Source organism: Sus scrofa, chromosome 15, assembly GCF_000003025.6.
Source record: "Sus scrofa isolate TJ Tabasco breed Duroc chromosome 15, Sscrofa11.1, whole genome shotgun sequence".
Taxonomy (NCBI): domain Eukaryota; kingdom Metazoa; phylum Chordata; class Mammalia; order Artiodactyla; family Suidae; genus Sus; species Sus scrofa.
Window position 1 is genome coordinate 96,625,160 of NC_010457.5, and position 20,478 is coordinate 96,645,637.

Sequence of the window (20,478 nt, forward strand, 5' to 3'; positions counted from 1 at the left end):
TTAAATGTTGATGTCCTCAAACAAAAATGGGTCAAAAATTGACTCAGTATTTTGCCCCTAAATCTGCCATCCCCATACCATTTTCCCTGTCTCAGAGAATGGAAGTATCATTGATCTAGGCAGCTGTGTAAAAAACCTTCACATTTTTCTTGATTCTCTTCTTCTCTTGTCATTCATATATAGTCCATTCACACATTTTAGCTCCTAATTCCACACCAAATCTGTTTCTCCCTCTTTTCTGCCACCACCATCAACATACATGCTTCGTTGTTCTCTGGTTAATACCATCTTGTCCTAACTCATTTTGCCTTATGTTCTCTTCCCTTTCTGACCTATTCTTCACTTTGTTGCCATTTTTTTTTAATAAAAAATACTACATCAAAAGATACCTCAATGGCCTCCTATTGAGCAGAGGGTAAATATCAACCTTACAAGTGAGAAAAGAGCCTTGATCAAAGCTGTACACCACTATTCCTATTTTAGTCCTTTTGTTCCCCTTCCTCATCCTATACTTCATCCACTCCAAACTGTTTACCATTCCCTAAAAAATACCTGCTTATCAAAGCCTCTTTGCCTTTTCAAATGCTGTTTCCTATGTTTATAATGCTCCTTTTTCTTCTCTGCCGGGAAGATGAACACCAGCTTCTCCTTAACACCTCTGACTTCTCTTACTGCCAGTCACAGTTACGCCACCAGCTTGAGTCTCTGCTCCAACACATCAACATCCCTGAGCTATACTTTCTTCATGTCTAGAAAGAACTCATTATACCGCCTGCTCAGGTAGGTTGTGAGGAGATAAGACTTTATGTTGTATATATAATGCATGACACAAAGTATATGAAAAATAAATCTATTTTTCTACTGTTTTCTATTATTTCTACTTCAACATTCTTAATTCTTTATATTTACTCTAAAAAGTTATTTGAATAACTATCATTGAGTATAAGAGTGCTTGTTAGAGTCACATGGTTCTCTGATTTTAAAGTTAGAGAGAGGCTTGGGTTAGTTTGCCTCCAAGTCCTCTTATTTCCAAAAAAGTCAAAAAATTTTATGAGGATCAGTAAGAAATTGACCAGCTCTCTTAAAAAGTTCACTAATTAAAATTCTGTACAAATATTTTCTTAGGTCAGTCTCCCAAGGCACTAGAAATATAAACAAAAATAAACCAGTGGGACCTAATCAAACTTAGAAGCTTTTGCACAGCAAAGGAAACCATAAAGAAAAACAAACAAACAAAAAAACCCATGGACTGGGAGAAAATAGGTGCAAATGATGCAACTGACAATGGCTTAATCTCCAAAATATACAAACAACTCATACAACTTAACAGCAAAAAACAAAACAAAACAAAACAAAAAACCAAAAAAAAAAAAAAAAAAAACCACACACCAAAAACAAAAACCAACCTAACTGAAAAATGGGCAGAAGACTTGAACGGACATTTCTCTAAAGAAGACATAGAGATGGCCAACAGGCACATGAAAAATGCTCAACATCACCAATTATTGGAGGAATGCAAATCAAAACTACAATGAGGTACCACCTCACACTAGTCGGAATGTCTGTTAATCAGTAAGTTTACAAATAACAAATGCTAGAGAGAGTGTGGAGAAAAGGGAACCCTCCTACACTGGTGGTGGGAATGTAAATTGGTCAACCACTATGGAAAACAGCATGGAAGTATCTCAGAAAACTAAATATAGAACTACCATATGACCCAGCAATCCCACTCCTGGGCATATAACCAGACAAAACTTTCATTCAAAAAGATACATGCACCTATATGTTCATTGCAGCACTATTCACAATAGCCAAGACATGGAAACTACCTAAATGTCCATCAACAGATGAATGGATTAAGATGTGAAACATATACATGATGGAATCCTACTCAGCCATAAAAAAAGCACAAGATAATGCCGTTTGCAGCAACATGGATGGAACTAGAGATTCTCATACTAAATGAAATAAGTCAGAGAAAGACAAATACCATGTGATATCACTTATATCTGGAATCTAATATATGGCACAAATGAACCTGTCCACAGAAAAGAAACAAACTCATGGACATGGAGAACAGACTTGTGGTTGCCAAGGGGGAGGGGGATGGAGAGGGAGAGTGATGGAGTGAGAGTTTGGGGTTAATAGATGCAAAGTATTGCATTTGGAGTGGAAAGCAATGAGGTCCTGCTGTATAGTACAGGGAAATATATCTAATCACCTGTGATGGAACATGATGGAGGATAATGTGAGAAAAAGAATATATATATGTATGTGTATGTATATATATATATGTATATGTATATGACTGGTCACTTTGTTGCACAGCAGAAATTGACAGAACATTGTAAATCAACTATAAAAATTAAAGAGATAAAAATAAAGATCTGAAAAAATAAAATTCTGCATTGCATCTTCCAGATGAATTTTTTGGGTCTCAGGTTGTTTTGTCATATCTGTGACTTTGAAGTCCTCAATACTTCAGCCTGAGAACAAGGATACTTTATTTCTTGGGTGTCACAATTAAAGTCCCATCACTTGATAGTGTCTGCCACTTTTCTAGGCTTAGAAGTTATCTCTTTGATGAGCTTGGGCAACAATAGCAAGAATGATTCTGAAGAGGCACTCAACTAATTTGCTAATTGTTTTCAGGATTTTAACATATTTAGGCATATTATGGAGAAAGTCATTGGACCCAGAGACTAAGCACCAGTCTGTGGCTTTATATGTCATCACTGTCTAGAGTAATGGATGAGACTATTATCTGGAACAGACTTTGAGATCATCTATTCAAGACCTGTGATTTACAGATAAGAAAACTAATGCTCAGGGAGGTTATGGTCAAATATAGGACCTAACACAGGTTTCCCTGAGGATTCATGCACAGCAAGGACTAGAATCATGGGTATCTTAAATCCCAAATCTGAGATTTTCTCATCTACATGGAATGCCCCTATTATTTAAAGATACTGTAACTCATTTCACAGGTGTTAGCAGAAAATAATGGAAACAGGTAGAAGGGAAAAAAGTCAGAGTGGGAAAAGTTATACTAGTTTTAAAATTACATCAGACATAAAATAGAAATGTTAAAGATATTGATATCAGTGAAAAAATTGACTTAGCTGGTTTTGGGGATTATGAAAAAATTTGATTTAGCTAATTTTAAGGATTATGACTTTTATACTAAGAATAATAAATTTGATGTACCATCATATTGTTTAAGTTTCTGATGCTGAATCATATTTTCTTACCAAAATTTCTATTTAATTTTTCATTTTGAATAGAACACAGTATCCCTAGTCAGTTGAGTATTGACAGTTTTATCAGAACAGCTTTTCTTTAACGCCTTAATTTTGAAAGTTTTGTCTCATTTGTAAGGTGTGATTTTTTTTTTTTAATGGCCGCACCCATGGCATATGGAAGTTCCTGGGCCGGAGATTGAATCTGAGCCACAGCTGTGGTGATGCTGGATCCTTTAACCCATTTTGCTGGGGATCAAACCTGTGCCTCTGCAGTAACCAGAGCCACTGCAGTCAGATTCTTAACTCACTGAAGCACAGCAGGAACTACTGTAAGGTGTGTTTTTAACCTCATGGAATCACTTCCCAAGAGAGAAATATTGTGGAGTTTATAATGAAAATCATTTCATTTATTGGAAATTAGATTGAAGTGGAACTTGCAGAAGACAAGGAACCCCAAACGTCTTCATTTTCCATTGTGCACAAGGGGACCCTGAGCAAAGTAATTTCTTAGTAAGAACTCAGGCCTACTGTGTAGGATTCCACTGCCTCTTATATATTTGACAGTTTCAAAAACATCCTGCACCCTAATGCTCTAAAAACACAATGCAAAGGGGGAATGACCAATAATAGACATTGGTACATCAGGATAATATGACAAATTGGATGAACTGACAGGCAGGTGATGAATAATTTTAACATGACCCTAAAAATAGTGAAGGGATGTTTGCACATTGACACTTCTCTAAAGGCAGATGGATATGCACGACCTGACTCTTTAGACAGGTGTCAGGAATATTGATGGTTGGTGTAGGAATGATCATTTTCTTGGCACCGTTGCAGTAGACAGTTTGCATGATTAATGATGCATCTTAGTCTTTTTTTTTCTTCTAGGGGCAGGAAGGGATGGGAACCTTTATCACCCCCAAGGAATGTAAGAATTCTGCCTGCAGGATAAGGCAGGAGAGCTTTACTCACCTAAAAGCACCATTTTCTTTTTTTTTGGTGGCGGAAGTGAAGAAACAGTAGTAAAATATACCAGTGATCTTGACATATGAGATGACAGTGGCTGGTAGGATGATTATAACACACTTCTTATTAACAGGGTTCTACCCCAGGGCACAGGAGTCTTGCTCAGAGCTTAAGTGTGGAGTACAGTAAGCCTTGGTTCTGACAAAAGTGAAAGCAAACTGCAGCTCTGGGATGGATCTGATCATGTACAGGGTTCGAGTGAGTATTTAAGACCCACTTCTGAAAAAAAGTAGTATAAGAGCAAGGCAGGAAATAAAAGGTGAGATCATCTTCCTAAAGTTTAGATTCATTTCAGGTTTTTAGAGACAATTTTCTGATTCAAATCAATTCAATATTGTTTCTAAATGCTAAATCTAGTGAGAAAGGGCTTTTCTTTTCCAAGAATAATACTGTTTGCTCAGGTTTTTAAAATGTCACATAGAGCAGTGAATGAACTCAAGGCTCAAAATTAAATACACAGTCTAATAACACTTGGTAGATGTATTCTGCTAAACCCCGCATATCCCATCTACTAAAAATATTATGGTAAATAAAGGTAAATATAAACCATGGGGGGTAAACTACAAAAGTTTTTTTTTTTTTTTCAAGGAATAAAGAGTAACCATGAAAGTCAAGTTTCAATGCAAAAACTTTGTGATCAAGGTGATTTTTAAAAAAAGCAATCTATTTCTCCAAAGAAATTTAACTGCAGAATAGAGGTTCATTTATAAGAAGGGAAGGGGCAAGAATTTAATCTTCATATACACAAATGATTAGATTATTTATTTCTTTATTTTCTGTTTACTTGGCGAGAGGACAAGAGTTACAACTTGAGGAGTTCCTATCGTGGGTCAGCAGTAATGAATCTGACTAGTATCCATGAGGACTCAGGTTTGATCCCTGGCCTCGCTAAGTGGGTTAAGGATCCGGCATTGCTGTGAGCTGTGGTGTAAGTCACAGATGTAGCTCAGATCTGGCATTGCTGTGGCTGTGGTGTAGACCAGCAGCTGCAGCTCCAATTTGACCTCTAGCCTGGGAACTCATATATGCTGCGGGTGCAGCCATACACACACACACACACACACACACACACACACACACACACACACACACACAGAGTTACAGTTTGAAATCTCTCATTTGCTAGTACTAGAAATGTTTATATTTGTATTTATTGATTCCATTCTCAATGGGTAAAACTCATATCCAAAATGTGGGAATGATGGAGTGTATCTTATCTGGAATAGGTCTTTTAACAATTTTAACTCATAATTTTAATAGGTACCCTGCTATATTCAAATTCTGTAAGAGGGTCCTCTTAGCAGGGCTAAATCATACTACCATAGGCTAATGCAATTTTTACTCAAATTCTGAAACATTCTCTGCATGTTGAGTACAATGGACTCTTCCATTACTTAGGAACACATTGAGAAAGAAAAAAAAAAATCATCGTAACAATATGAATGGTTGCCCCAAATAGCCTTGTGCTTTTAGTAAATGGAACTTGAATAAGACTTAAACCAACCAGCAGGGAACAGAACTACCTGGGGCATAAAGTGGAAGCTTTATACGAAGATTGATTCTAACAGCCTTGCCATCTTGTTTTTTTTTAATGACCCAGTTAATACACTTATACACAGAAATAGGAAAATAGAAATCTAGAATCTAAAAATCTTCCAGTTGAATTTTGTTAAAATTAGACCAAACTTTGCTATCTAAATTAAAGAATTATTTTAAGGGAGTTCTCATTATGGCTCAATGGTTAATGAACCCAACTAGTATCCCTGAGGACATGGGTTCAATCTCTGGCCTTGCTCAGTGGGTTAAGGATCCAGTGTTGCTGTGAGCTGTAGTGTAGGTTGAAGGCATGGCTTGGATCCAGTGTGCTGTGGCTGTGGCCTAGGCCAGTGGCTATAGCTCTGATTCAACTTGTAGCCTGGGAACTTCCATATGCCATGGGTGAGGCCCTAAAAAGACAGAAGACAAAAAGAAAAAAAATAATTATTTTAATCTTGAAGTCAATTAAACCTTTGATGACAACATGAAAAACATATTAGAATAAGAAGCATCCATATTCTGAAGTTGTGCCAATGGTAAGTTCTTATAATTGCACAGTGAGGCTCATCTCAGGGCTTCCATTTCCAGAATGTGTGAAAAAGGCAGAAAAGATATAATCTTCATTTTAAAGATTCTCAGAGAAGTTAGAAGAATTCCTCAGATCACACAACATTTGTAAATTGAGCATGTAGGTTTAGAATTTGAGTCTTATGATAACCTGTCCAGTGTGTTTTCCACCAAATCAAAAAACACTTGAGTAGGGAAATAATAAACCATATACAGAATAACATTCAATAAATGGATTATAGATACTTGTGTATTATTTCATTTGTCTATACCAGAAAGACTTCATTTTTTTAATGAGTAACTTTCAGCATAAAACTAGTATAGTTGAAAAAAAATTTCCCATCTTTCAGAAATAGTCTATTTTCAAAAAGGACATCATACACTTTTCAAAACATTAACACATGTATCTCAGACAATTTATTTACCAGCTCTTCCTTCTTAGATATGTTTTTGTTCCAGCATAAAGGCCAATGGTACACGCACTATATGAATAGGTAGTAGCACAGTCTAAGACAGAAGATAGCATTGCTGTGAAAGTTATTCATTTGTTTCAATACTAAAGTAATTACTGTAGCAAAGACTTGCTCATTTATCACTTCCTGTTGTCTTTGCTATTTTTCCAAGTTGTCTTTTTAAACAAATATCCTCATTGTCCTTGTTGCAAAACCAATAACTTTATTTCAAGAGGTACGACAGCAAACCAATGAAGCCGGGTTTATTCCCCATCCCAAGAAGGATCTGTGCCTGGCAGCCACTCAACAGTAACATGAATTGGTGTCTTTCCCTGTGGAAGGATTGCGGTCTAGGTGAGTGCTAAATTGCCATTTAAGAGACATCTTCAGAATTTCCTTCAACTATGAAGGTTTTCATGAATACCAAAGATCTAAAGCCACATCGAGCATTTCATTCCATGAACAACTCTACAATTTCAGCCTTAAGAATTGCTGTTGGACACTTAAGCAGAATTTAGCCAGTTGGTTTTAAATATATTTCTATGAATCACAGTTTACAAAGATTTATACTGTTGAAATACCAGATAATAAAAAGAAGCTTTGAAACAGTTGCTGTTGCCTTCTCACTGAACATCATTAAAGATCTTTCAAACAGGCAGTGTTTGGCTCAGCAATTTAGTCAAAATGTGTAAGGAGTAGCTAATAAGAACACAAAGATGACACAGCTTTGCACAGAAGCAAAGCAGGGACCCAGGTTATTTGAATACTAGTTAGAAATGCTGAATAAGATAAGAGATCCAATTACGACTGGGATACTTGTAACTAAGAGTCTGTAACTTATGATAACTAAGAGTATAACCTCCTTTTTAGCTAGATACATTTTCATTTTCATCATTCCTTTTTTTCTTTTTCTTCTCTTTTTTTTCTGGCCTGCAGCATGTGCAAGTTCCCAGGCCAGCAATTTAACCTGTGCCACAGCTGTGACCTGAGCCACAGCACTGCCAATGCCAGATTCTTAACTGCTAGGCCACCAGGTAACTCCATTTTCATCATTCTGATAAGCCTTTCCAGAAACAGATACTCCCTTTTATTTATAAAACCTTAAAGGACATTTCTATTTATGAGACAACCATAATTTTTTTTTTTTTTAAGTATGTTGTGTTTCTAACAGTGAGATGAAAAGAAACTTGGACTAAGCCAGTGATCCTTGGTTTAGGACTGTATCTCTTATTGGGGCACAGGAGAACTGAGAAATGATTAGGAGCCCAGCTCTGGACTTCATAATGCCACCTATTTTTAAAAATATATATAATATATACTTTCCTATAATTTCTAGTACCGTAAAGCAGGGTTTCCAAACCTTGGCACTATTGCAGTTTGGCTGGATAATTCTTTGTGGAATTCTTTGTCTGCTCTGCATTGTAAGATGTTTAATTTCACAGCATCCCTGGCCTCCATCTACTAGATGTAACTAGCACCCCCCCGCCCCAGATGATCAAAAATGTCTAGACATTATCAAAATGTTGCCCCAGTTGAGAATCACTGACATAAGTAGTCAACAACTTTCCTTCAAGTTCATGATTTTTGAACTAAAGTTTATACTTAATTATAGAATCCCAAATCCAGAAAGATATCATTATAATCCAATCTTATTTTCAAATTTTATTGATGAGAAAACTTAGGTTCTGAGAGGCCAAATACCTATTTAAATTTCAATGAGATAGGTTAGAATAGAGATGAGACTAAGTTGAAAGTTTCAACATTCATATTCCAGGCTCTTTATCTTACAAATGCTCTTTGTAAGTTATCGGCTCTGAAATTGAAATAAAGTTGAGAAATAAATATGACTGCCCATATCATTGGCAAATCGCCTTGTAGAGAATCTAAAATAATAGATAATACACATATAATTTCTAGTCGATTTTGGAAAGAGCTAAGTGATCTTATTCCAATGGTATTATTTTCCTGATATGATGATGATGATGATGATTATAACGAAGATGACAGTAGTTTTCCTAGGATAGATTACAATTAGCTGTGTTTCCTAAGCATATACCAATTCATGGCTAATGTGAACAGTTAAGACATATTAAACTGCACAAAGTAGCCAGCTTGAATGTGAGAATATGGTCCTCATGATCTGCTTAGATAAGTGAGAGTTAATGATCATCTGTCATTGTTTTTTTCTTTCTTTTTAAAAAAATTTTATAGAAGTATAGCTGATTTACAATGTGTTAGTTTCTGGTGTATAGCAAAATGAATCATATATATTTATTCTTTTTCATAGAAATATACATTTTTTTCACTTTTAAAATGTATCTTTAATATTGTTACAGTTTATTTTTTTATTATAGTTGATTTATAATGTTTCGTCAAGTTCTGTTGTACAACAAAGTAACCCAATCACACACATTTTCCTATGCTGTATAGTAGGATCCCATTCCTTTTTCATATTCTTTTCTCTTATGGTTTATCTCAGGATATTAAATATATTTCCCTGTGCTATACAGTGGGATCTTGTTGTTTATCTGTTTTACATATAGTAGTTGTATCTGCTAATCCCAAACTCCTTATCCCTCCCCCAACCCCCTTTCTTATTTGGTAAGCATAAGTTTGTTTTCTATGTCTGTGAAATCTGTTTCTGTTTTGTAAATGAGTTCCTTTGTTTCATATTTTAGATTCCTTATATAAGTGATATATAGTATTTGTCTTTTTCTGACTTCACTTGTTACGATAATCTCTAGGTCCATCCATGTTGCTGTAAATGGCATTATTTCTTTTTTATGGCTGAGTAATATTCCATGTTATATAAGCACCACATCTTCTTTATCCACTTCTCTGTCACTGGACATTTAAGTTGCGTCCATGTCTTGGCTATTATGAATAGTTCTGCTATGAACATAGAGATGCATGGATCTTTTCAAATTAGTTTTCTCTGGATACATGCCCAGGTGGTTATCTGATAGTGGACAGGATGTTCTGCTTACCATTAATTGTTCTACATATGGAAGACAATGTGGACACTATTAAAATTACCTTATAAGTAAGTTTTCCTGGCCTGCCTCTTGGTTCTTTCTCATGCTTCCATAGCTACATTTCATTAAAAATCAGAAACAAAGGCATATGTGCCAGCTATGGGGAAGGCTGAGTGGCTGGGGTTTGGGGACAAGAATGAGATTTGCTCAGAGATTATTTCGAACAACCAGAAACCTTCAACTTCCCTGGGGCTCTTTAAATAACAGAAAAATAAATAGGAAAAAACCCAGTGGTGCAAGATTTGTAGAATAATTGTGACAGTACATGAACAGTCAATCTGCAGAAGTGAATTTGGATGTGTACTGCCTGACAAAACACTAATTGCTTGTTGGTTTAAACTCTGTAGACTAATAACACGGTCTTTCCAGAATACTTAATTTCTGGAGGACAAATGGAGCCTGTTTTTAGGCTTCATTTTTTGAATGATTTAAAATTTTTTACTCAATTGTTTTAGTTAGACATTTATTTCCATTATTAAATGAAATGCTCCTGGGAAGGTGTTTTTCTGATGTATGGCCAGCACACACAGCTTTGAATCTTAGAAAATATGAAAAGAAGATTAAAAGCAGTAGTTTTTTTTTTTATGGCCTGGAATATATAGTACAGGAATATTATATAATACTATCAAACATTGATAATGCATTCACATCTCTTCAGAACCGTCCATCTCATTCTCTTTGGGATAATTAATAAACTCATTCTGTTTATGTTTTAGGAAATGAAACATTAACAATGTCACCATAAAGGACATTTATTAGCATAGATGTTAAGAATTATTTTAGAACATATGAAAAATATTAAACGTGTTTCCTAAGATCTATTTTTCTTTGTTATTGGTCAAACCTCCTTGGATTATATATTAAGGAATGTTGTTCAAAGTTAACTTTGTATAAAACTTTTGCAGGAGTTCCCTTTGTAGTGTGGTGGTTAATGAATCCAACTAGGAACCATGAGGTTGAGGGTTCACTCAGTGGCCTCACTCAGTGGGTTAAGGATCCGGCGTTGCTGTGAGTTGTGGTGTAGGTCACAGACCCAGCTTGGATCCCGTGTTGCTGTAGCTCTGGTGTAGGCCGGTGGCTACAGCTCCAATTAGACCCCTAGCCTGGGAACCTCCATATGCTGCAGGTGCGGCCCTAGAAAAGACAAAAACGAAACAAAACAAAAAAATTTCTGCAGCTTTCACAATGCAGAAGGACCTATCAATCCAATATGGTTAATACTGATATTCATACCAATATTGTTAAATCCAAGGGCCTTTTGAATCATATTCCAGAGAAACTCAGAAATAGGAAGAGCGGGATTTGCCCTGTGCTTTTCCAGAGCACTAGAATGCCTTCAAGTCATCAAACAGCTTCTGAGAGGGAGGTCTCAACTTTATCTTGACTAAATTTATTATACTAGAAAAATAGGTAGATTGGACAAAAACATCCCAAAATGGCAACACAATAAAGAAGTGTTACACAGGCCCACAGTGTTGGTGTAGGCTCTAACTGTGGGAGAGAAAGTTCTGGCCAAAGGCACTTATTATCTATATAACTTTGTGGATAGGAGTATCCCGGTTGTATAGTCATTTACATCAGGCTGTCTTAGCTTGATGCCTTAAATGTCTAAAGAATCTATGCTCTGTTTAGTTTCACTAAGTAACCTCATTATAACTGGGCCTCTCAGGGAGTTGAGCTCTAAGAAGAGAAGGCATTGATCAGAGGAACCAGATTCTCTAGGTATCTCTTTCTTATTGCAAATGCATACACAGACATTAAATTTGGTTAATCTGAGTTCACCAGGAAGCAAGAGTTTACTCTCAGTGCACTGAAAGATTTCTGAGTCTACTCATCCTACCTGTCCAAGAGTCCAAGACTTTTTTCATGAATTTAGTCAATGCAGTTCTTTTTTTTTGTTGTGGCTGCACCTGCAGCACGTGCAAGTGCCTGGGCCAGGGATCAAACCCATGCCACAGCAGCGACCCTTGCTACTGCAGTGACAATGCCAGATCCTTAACCTGATGCACTACAAGAGAACGCCCAATATGCAGTTATGCAATTCTTGCCCTGTTGTCCCAGTTGTCCATCTCCACTGGACCATCATAACCATGATATGCTGTCCTTGTTAGTTCTCTGCCCTTGACTAAACTTATCTCTGGGCCCACAACATCCAACCACTTCCCAAAGCTCCCCTGGGACTGTGTTCCATAATTAGCAAATTCCCCTCTATACTCAGATGCTTCACTGAAATTCTCATCTCTCTTCTTACACATGGAAACACCAGATTTCCCAGAGAATGCCAATCCCTTCCCTTACTCATAAGGTGGCTATACCCTCTACCCTCCTCCCCAACATCTCAGGTCTCAGAGGTGGGGACGGGATGCTGTCCTCTTGGTCTTCATTAGTATTTTCAGGTTCCTGGACTACCATTTCTCTCAAGCCTTATCACTGATTTTCATACACTTTTAATATCCAGAGTTTGGCTTATAAGTTAGATTTATTTCTTTTGGTTACAACTGAGTTCAAACTAAAAGTCTGAGTGTCTTCCAAATGAACAACTAGAGGGAAGAAGTTATGACCCATGAAACAAGTAACAGTGTTTAGAAATGCAATTTCTCCGAGAGATTTTAGCTTCATAGATATTTAAAAATATTTTTAGTTGATTATGTTTGTACACAGTCTCAAATTGTCAAGATGTGAGAACTGAATTTTTAATGTGCTTGATAATGTGGGTTCATATATTTGGGGCATGTCAGGCTCATTAACAAAAGCAGCAAATCAAAGTGCTCTGGATATTTTAGGTTTTTTGGGAAACTGCTTGAATTCTGTATATTAGTTTTATGGAGAACTTTGTGTCTTGACATTGCAGAGAGCATTTGGGCATATCCTAGTTTCCTTTCTGTTTCACACATTCTACCCATATTTATACCTCTGTTTCTTAGGAACAGAAATAATATGCTTGAGGTCAAAAGGTAAATCATAGTGGAGAATTATATTACTTTTGCCAGTAATATCTAGATATTGGAGCTCAAACAGCTTTTCCTCTTTTGCCCACTATGCTAAGAAGACTTGATTTTCCTTGATGATCAGTTTTTATGGAAAATTTTGTCCTGACTTCGATGTTCTCTCTAAATGTTGCATAAACAGAAACAAATTCTTATATGCCACATCTCTGTTATTTTTGCTTGATACCTCTTCATCACTGTGGTCACCCACTGCATCAGTTTTATTTTAAATAATGAATGTGTAAGTCCTCAGACTTATATTGTGGGAGTATAAATGACTAATTCAAAAGCTTAATTAGAAAAGAAATATAAAGTGATATCATGATCTTGCAGTTCTGTCAAATGTCATATCTTCTTATTAAATTCCTATTTGAATCCCATGCTTTAATAATCTGAAGTGATAAAAATATACCATACATTACATTATGTCAAATAGAGGAAAACTGAAAAAAATGGCCATGTGAAAATTTTGACATACTGATGTGTTGATGACTTAAAAATGATAGTAGGTGCTCAATAAATATTTATTTGTAGATGAATTAAAAAATCAGCTGAGGTATCTTCAATATGTTGTTCTATGACTTGGGTAGAAAAAAACCAAACTTTTTATAATTTCATGAACTCAAAATGACATTATATGTATACAAACTCTGAACACATTTATGAACAGACCATATCCCATACAATGAGTTATTTCCCATAAAAATAAATTATTTTCAGTTGTCAGAACTGAAAACAAAATAATGGCAGTAGTTAGCTTACTTGTTGCTTGCTAATGCCTTATGTAACATCTTTTAATTCACACTTCAACCCTATTTGAAGTAGGTTTATTATTTTTGTCGAACAGATGTAGAAACTGAGGCTCAGAATGATCAATTAATTGGTTCAAGTTTAAACAATCAATAATAGCATGGCCTGCGTTTCAACTCAGCTCTTTCTGATTTTTAATGGCTTTAACCACTAAACTGGCTGACTCGCCTTTATGAAAGAGAAAAGTAGATAAGTTAACACCTCATGGTGAACAATTTGTTTCAAAAAGGAATGTTTCAAATAGGAAAATGTGCACATAAATGATGCAGGATACATTTATGAACTGGGGCATAAACACAAAGTTTTCTAGAGTGTCTAGCAGGGCCCAAGGCAACTCTTCAGTAAAAAACCTTCATCTGTATTGCAAATACTATTTCTGTGTTTATCTATAACCACGAACAGAACACAATATTACAGATGACTGGCTACATGATTTTATGGGGAAAACAATGAAAGCACGGAAGTTCAAGAGAGCAAGGAAAATGGTGAGTTAGAGTTCACAGAAAGCTTTATGAATTTTGCAGCACTCTAAAGTAAATCCCAGAGGGGAAAATACTTGAATTGAGACACTTTCCCTCAGAAATCTTGAGAAAATCTTGACATCTTAATTCATTTCCTGAACTTAAATATTCTAGGCTAGTCTAGTGGCACTGTAATAGCCTGGGCAAACGTTTTTATTTATTTCACTGTTGATACCAATATTTGTGCTACAAGCTGCTGCCTGCATTTGCTGCTATTTATTTATTTCCTACCGATCAAATTATTGGCCTAGACATAACATGCTTTCCGGTGAAGTGCTCCTTGTGTTCATGAGCAAATGGAAAAAGCTTCCATTTTAAATGCAGATTTTTGCCACATGACTGAATTAATTCGTGTTATAAATATGATATGTAACCATTTGGTATTCATGTCTAATATATGCATAGTTGAAGAGCAATTGAGGCAAATAGTAAAGAAGTCAAGCAAGTGCCCTATTTGCATGGGTGGGTGGTCAGTATGTCAAAATACTGTGTCCAGCTTCAGGTCAACCATTTAACTCCTTTGGGCCTTCATTTCATTTTCCCCAGTATTTATAACCCTGTTTTAGTGAATCGACATTAGATTGAAGAAGGTAATGTGAATGGGTCTTTATAAAACTACGAAGCAGCACACACATTTCTATTAATGTAGGATTACTTGGTAACAAACACTGTTCCCTTTGGTTTCTCTTGTATATATGGATAAATAGGAAACAGAACAGGAGAACTTTAAATCCAAATAATACAGTCCTTATAATATAGAGACAAAAGTTCAAAGAGAAGGGTAACTCTTTGGAGCATCTCAAAGCAATGTGGATATCATGGTGAAATGTTTTTGAATTTGAAACTCACAAGGGGTTAATCTTATAAGGTGCACAGTAAGTACCAATGCCTCTGAGAATGTCAGGTAGTGACACTTCTCCCTTGATCCCTCACCGTTCCCACTTTGCTGGATTCTGAAATTAGCAATGATGGTTTGAACCTTAGCTCTATCACAGTCTTTTTACTTAATCTTCCTGAACCTCCATTTCTCACCTGTCAAATGCATATAATATCTCCCTCACATTTCTGTTGTCAAGATGGAAGGAGACAATATATGTGAAAAGCCTTTGTAAATTGCAATGACTTCTACAGAGAAAAAGTTATTATGACAATTCACTTAGGCTATCTAGATACCCTTTCAAGATGTCAGTTTCCTCTTAGTGTGGTAAAATGGGTTGATGGAAAGATAATAGGATGGATAGAATTTGGTTTAAATGTGTATTTCTGGTTACCTTTTTCCATATTTCAGACCTGAGCTTAATATCTAATTGCTTAAAGATAAGGAAAAACTTTCTAAAGAGAATAATTCCTAAAAATTTATCTCTCCTAAATATTATAAGAAGGATGAACGGCCATGGCGTAATGCACCTTCAGTAGACACATGGGCTCCATGCACATCTGTACCTAGACTCAGAGCTCAGGAGATGCTGGCTCCCTCCAAGAGTGGAGGTGACTGAGGACTTTTCTCATTAACAGCTAATAAAAACAAGGGAAGTTTCTCTTCCCTCTATACAGACTATAATCTAACATTTTTTAAAACATATTCATCTTTACTCAAGCTTTCTGACTATTCTGCTATCCAATTCCTCTTGAACCTATAGATACATGAGGAAAGCAAGCTGAGTGTGCTTTCCCTCACAGCCATTTTCCTCAGTATCCTGTTTTTTTTTCCAATTTGAAAATATACATAAATGTAGCTCATTACTTTAGTTTGTCATAGAAACCCTATCACTGAGCTATATATATTTTAATGCCATGCTCTAGAGTGTTATCAGAAGTTGATTTTGAAAAATACCCAGCCATATGAAGAGCCTCTTAGCATATTTTATAAAAATCACTGTTGAAGATATTATCCATTCTATATTTTCTGGTGATGCCTTATAAAAATATCTGTTAACTATATCCTTCAGAATTTGGCCCTGGACGAACTTGGTCTTTGGTCTCTGAACTGATTATTTATGTTTATCAGGCAATGAAAGACCTAAGTGCCATTTTAGCAGAGATCTTGGTTAATCACCTTTGTAAAGCCCAGAACAGTAGAGTGCATATAGCAGGGACTCTGAAAATATTTGTTGAATGAATTGATTCAATCATAATTTCTCTTTTTATAGTGGTTGCAAGCAAGCTTAGGGTTAAATGCAGCAACTACAATAGTCTATGTTGCTGATACACTTATTTTTCTCAACAGCTCTTTTTTTCTGCTTTTATGTTTTCAACGTCTCTTTAAACAATTTCATTGAATATATTTTCATTATAAGCCACTGCAAATACTTTTGGGAATTGGTACAGAATATCATTAAAAATACATTTTATTTTATAGATTATGAAAGACAAAATAATTTAACTTCATTTGCTTTACTTGTTTTCTTTAACACCTAATAACTTATAAAATTAAGTATATTTTTATTGGAAAAATATACAGCCACTTTTATGAAGCATAACCAGACTTTTGGAAGGAAAAATAACACAATCCGAAAATACACATGGCAAATGAAAAAAACAAAATAGTATTTCATTTTTTTATTATAAGACATGAGGGTTATGTATATTTTTTTAAAAGAAAATGTTGCAAATTTCAAAATATATAAAACATTTGCCATTTAAAATTTCCAGAAGGAAAGTTTAATACTAACTAGCATTTGGAAACAGTAGAAATCCCTGAAAGCCCTAGCTTTGTGGTTTTATAAAATTGTGTTCTCTGAACCTTTATGCCAGTGAAGAGAAAGACCTAAATCTAAGCCTGTCTTAGACTGATGAAGGAAGAATAGCATTAAGTGGCTTGTTTAGCTCATCAGACAGGAATCCTGTCTGGCTTGAAACAAAGAGACCCAAAGCTTTTGATTCAGGACAAACCAATGCCTTGGGTCTCATTAAAGGAGAGAGGGCAGAATAGAGACCAAAGTCACACACAATCAGAAAGTAACACTGGCAGGTATGATCCAGCAAATTCTTTGGTTTCCTAGCATCCACTTCAGCTATATGCCTGTCATATAACTGTATGGGGGTCACAGAATTCACAGCTCTTCCTAAGTTAAGTCACATTCCAGTTTTGTTGGAGACATGGCTCTCTTAGTTTGCTTTTTTTTTTTTTTTTGTAAATCAGCCCCTGCTGGTCCTTAGTTGGAGTCTCTCTTTTTAAAAGTGATATGAAAAATGAGACAGCATTTTTTTTTAAAAGAAATATGTGTTCTTACATTAATAGCTGCAAGGTAGGTTCAAAGAGGAAAAAAGGGGGCTTGGGAAAAGTTTTTAACCTATAGTATTAAGGACATATATGGAAAAAAAAAATGAGAGTGGGTTAAGATCTGTACTTCCCTGTGGTGAAGTGCATGAATGTTTGTCCAACAAGGGAAGTGACTGACATTAAATTAGCTGTAAGCACATAGCAAACTTCTAGGAACATGAGTCACACAGTTCCTGTTTTCCTTCCTTGGGGAGTTTGGAGCATGTGAAATAGAAATCAAGAGGACAATGACATACTGAGTCTCCATTTTGTTCCTTTTACTTTTTCCAAAGTTTGTGTTTCCAAAATTCAGGAAAGTGCAAATACTATTGGAAGCATGGAAATGTTGAGGGAAATGATTATTATTTAAATAATGTCTAAAAAGGGGTATAAATTGTATTTCAATAAGATCATTGATGAAGATAAAGACATACAAATTAAATCCAGGAGAATTTTATAGTGTGCAATCAATGTTTAATTAAAAGTTGCAAGCTTCAGTTGACATTATCTTTGTTCCTGTCTTAAATTTGGATTTTAGCAAACATGTATTTTTAAACTTTATCTCGAAAGTTTTTCTTTGAGATTTACTAGATAAATTGGATGTCAAATTGGAAGATCTTGGACAACACGGAGTGTCTAGATAGTTTCATTTACATGTACTTAAAAACACATTCTCATGTTCAATAAAGACATAAGATAGGAAACAATGTCAATTAAAAGTATTAACACTGAAGACCAAAGATGATCTGTTTGAAACCAAACTTACATATAAAATTTTTTTGAAATAAAAATTAAACTCCCTAAAATTCTTTGAAAATGGATAAACTATTAATACTCAATATGAATAATATTGAGAGAACGGTAAACACTATTATAATATTTATTGGTGCAATTTTATAAAAGCACATATATTTACATATTGATCCTAATCAACTTGAAGAGTTCTTAGTTTCAGGGACAATTCTCAGGGAGAGGTTTTATTTCCCTGTGAGTCCGGTGATGGATGGTTCAATGGAGAAGATAGTCACAAAACGTTATATTTTTGAGGTTTTTTCCAAATGAATTACTTTGCCAAAAAAAAAAAAGGAGGAGTAAAGTATTTTAAGTACAGTTAGTAAGTTACTCCTTTTATAAATTTGAGATCCTTGTAAAATCTCCAAATATTTTAGACTACAGTAGAATTAAATATGTCAGGTAATGACTTAAAATGCCAACATATAGTTATTATTTATAAAAAAAAATTGAATTTAAATTTTATATCATTTAAAAAATTTTAAATATGCTATTAGCTTCAGATTTTAATTTTCCAGTATTATCTTTCATTAATTTTAACATTTTCCTGTGGATCAGCATATTCCAAAGTGCTTTCCTAGAGGTGACACTAGTATTGCAAAACGTGCCACAAGAAATGTGTTAGTCATCAAATAAGTTTGATAAAAGATTTGCATTATTAGGAATTATTTCTACTTATTTTAGGTGTGGTAATGACATTGTAATTTTATTTAAAAAGGTTTGATCTTTTAGAGCTGCAAGGTAAAGTATTTATGAATAAAATGATGTAATTTCTGGAGTTTATTTCCATATGTTTTGAAAGTGGGGAATGATGGGTATGGGGGTGGGGCTAGGTTATGATGAATACATGTGGGTTCATTTACTATATAGCCTATATTTGTGTGTATATTGTATATATTAGAAATTCCTTGCAAAACATAAAAACCATTAAATAAAATATGCATATCTTTTAAGAATTTTACAGTGCATGTAGAGCTATGAGGAGTTCTGGGTAAATAATTCTTTTCTCACACTTGACTATGGACTGTTATTTTCACATAATATTTCTTTTCTTTTTTTTTTTTTTTTTTTTTTTTTTTTGCTTTTTTAGGGCCGCACCCACAGCATATGGAAGTTCCCAGGCTAGGGGCAGAATCAGAACTACAGCTGCCTGCTAACGCAGGATCTGAGCCATGTCTGCGACCTACACTACACCACAGCTCACAGCAAAGCCAGATCCTTAACCCACTGAGTGAGGCAGGGAAGGAACCAGCATTCTCATGGATACTAGTCAGATTTGTTTCCTGCTGTGCCACAGTGGGAACTCTTTTTTTTGTTTGTTTTTGCTGCACCCGTGGCATGTAGAAGTTCCTGGGCCAGGGATTGAACCCGTGCCATAGCAGCAACCCAAGCTGTGCAGTGACAATGCTGGATCCTCAACCCACTGTGCCACAAAGGAACTCTCGAGGAATACCTGTTAATATTTTTCCTGGACAATATCTACATAGCATTTTTTTTCCTCTTATTATTGTCCATGATAATTCTAGGCTTCTAGCACACAAAAAGTTTTATTTACATGTTGAAAATCATTAAGATTAAAATTTTAAGAATCCTTTTGTTATTTTCAAATTCTAAGAGGTTTGAGGTATCTATAAGGAAAACATCTAACTCTAAAGTATATCATTAAGATTCATTATGTATATAAATATAGTGGGAGAAATACTATTAAAGGAAATGCAATTGCACAAAGAGTGAATAGTATGGTATTTCAAAAGGCAAGCAACTTTTTGAATGAATATTAGCCATAAATCTAGTTACGAACGTTTCATAGCTAAATGGAAGACTGATTTAAAAAAACTGGGAGTTCCCGTCGTGGCTCGGCAGAAAGGAATCTGATTAGCATCCATGAGAACGCAGGTTCAGTTCCTGGCCTTGCTCAGTGGGTTAAGGATCCAGCGTTGCTGTGAACTGTAGCATAGATCACAGACCCATCCTGCATCCCTCATTGCTGTGGCTGTGAGGTAGGCCAGCAGTTACAGCTCCGATTTGACTCCTAGCCTGGGAACTTCCTTATGCTGCGAGTGCAGCCCTAAAAAGACACCCCCCCCCAAAAAAAACCCCAACCCACATATCATTATCAACCTCAATAATTTTATTTTTGTTACATTTTTTACCCTAAATTTCTATAAAATTTAAGAGTCTGTTAAAATCTTATTTGAATATCGGTAAATTATTTCTCACCCAAGGAAAATTATATAGGTAAAAA

The 20,478-nt window shown here is 35.3% G+C and overlaps 1 protein-coding gene across 1 annotated transcript in view; it reads right to left on the reverse strand.

Annotated features, from left to right (window-relative positions):
• TMEFF2 (transmembrane protein with EGF like and two follistatin like domains 2) overlaps window positions 1-20,478 on the reverse strand; it is a 261,948-nt gene that overhangs the window by 30,259 nt on the left and 211,211 nt on the right. The gene's annotated exons all lie outside the window — the stretch shown is intronic.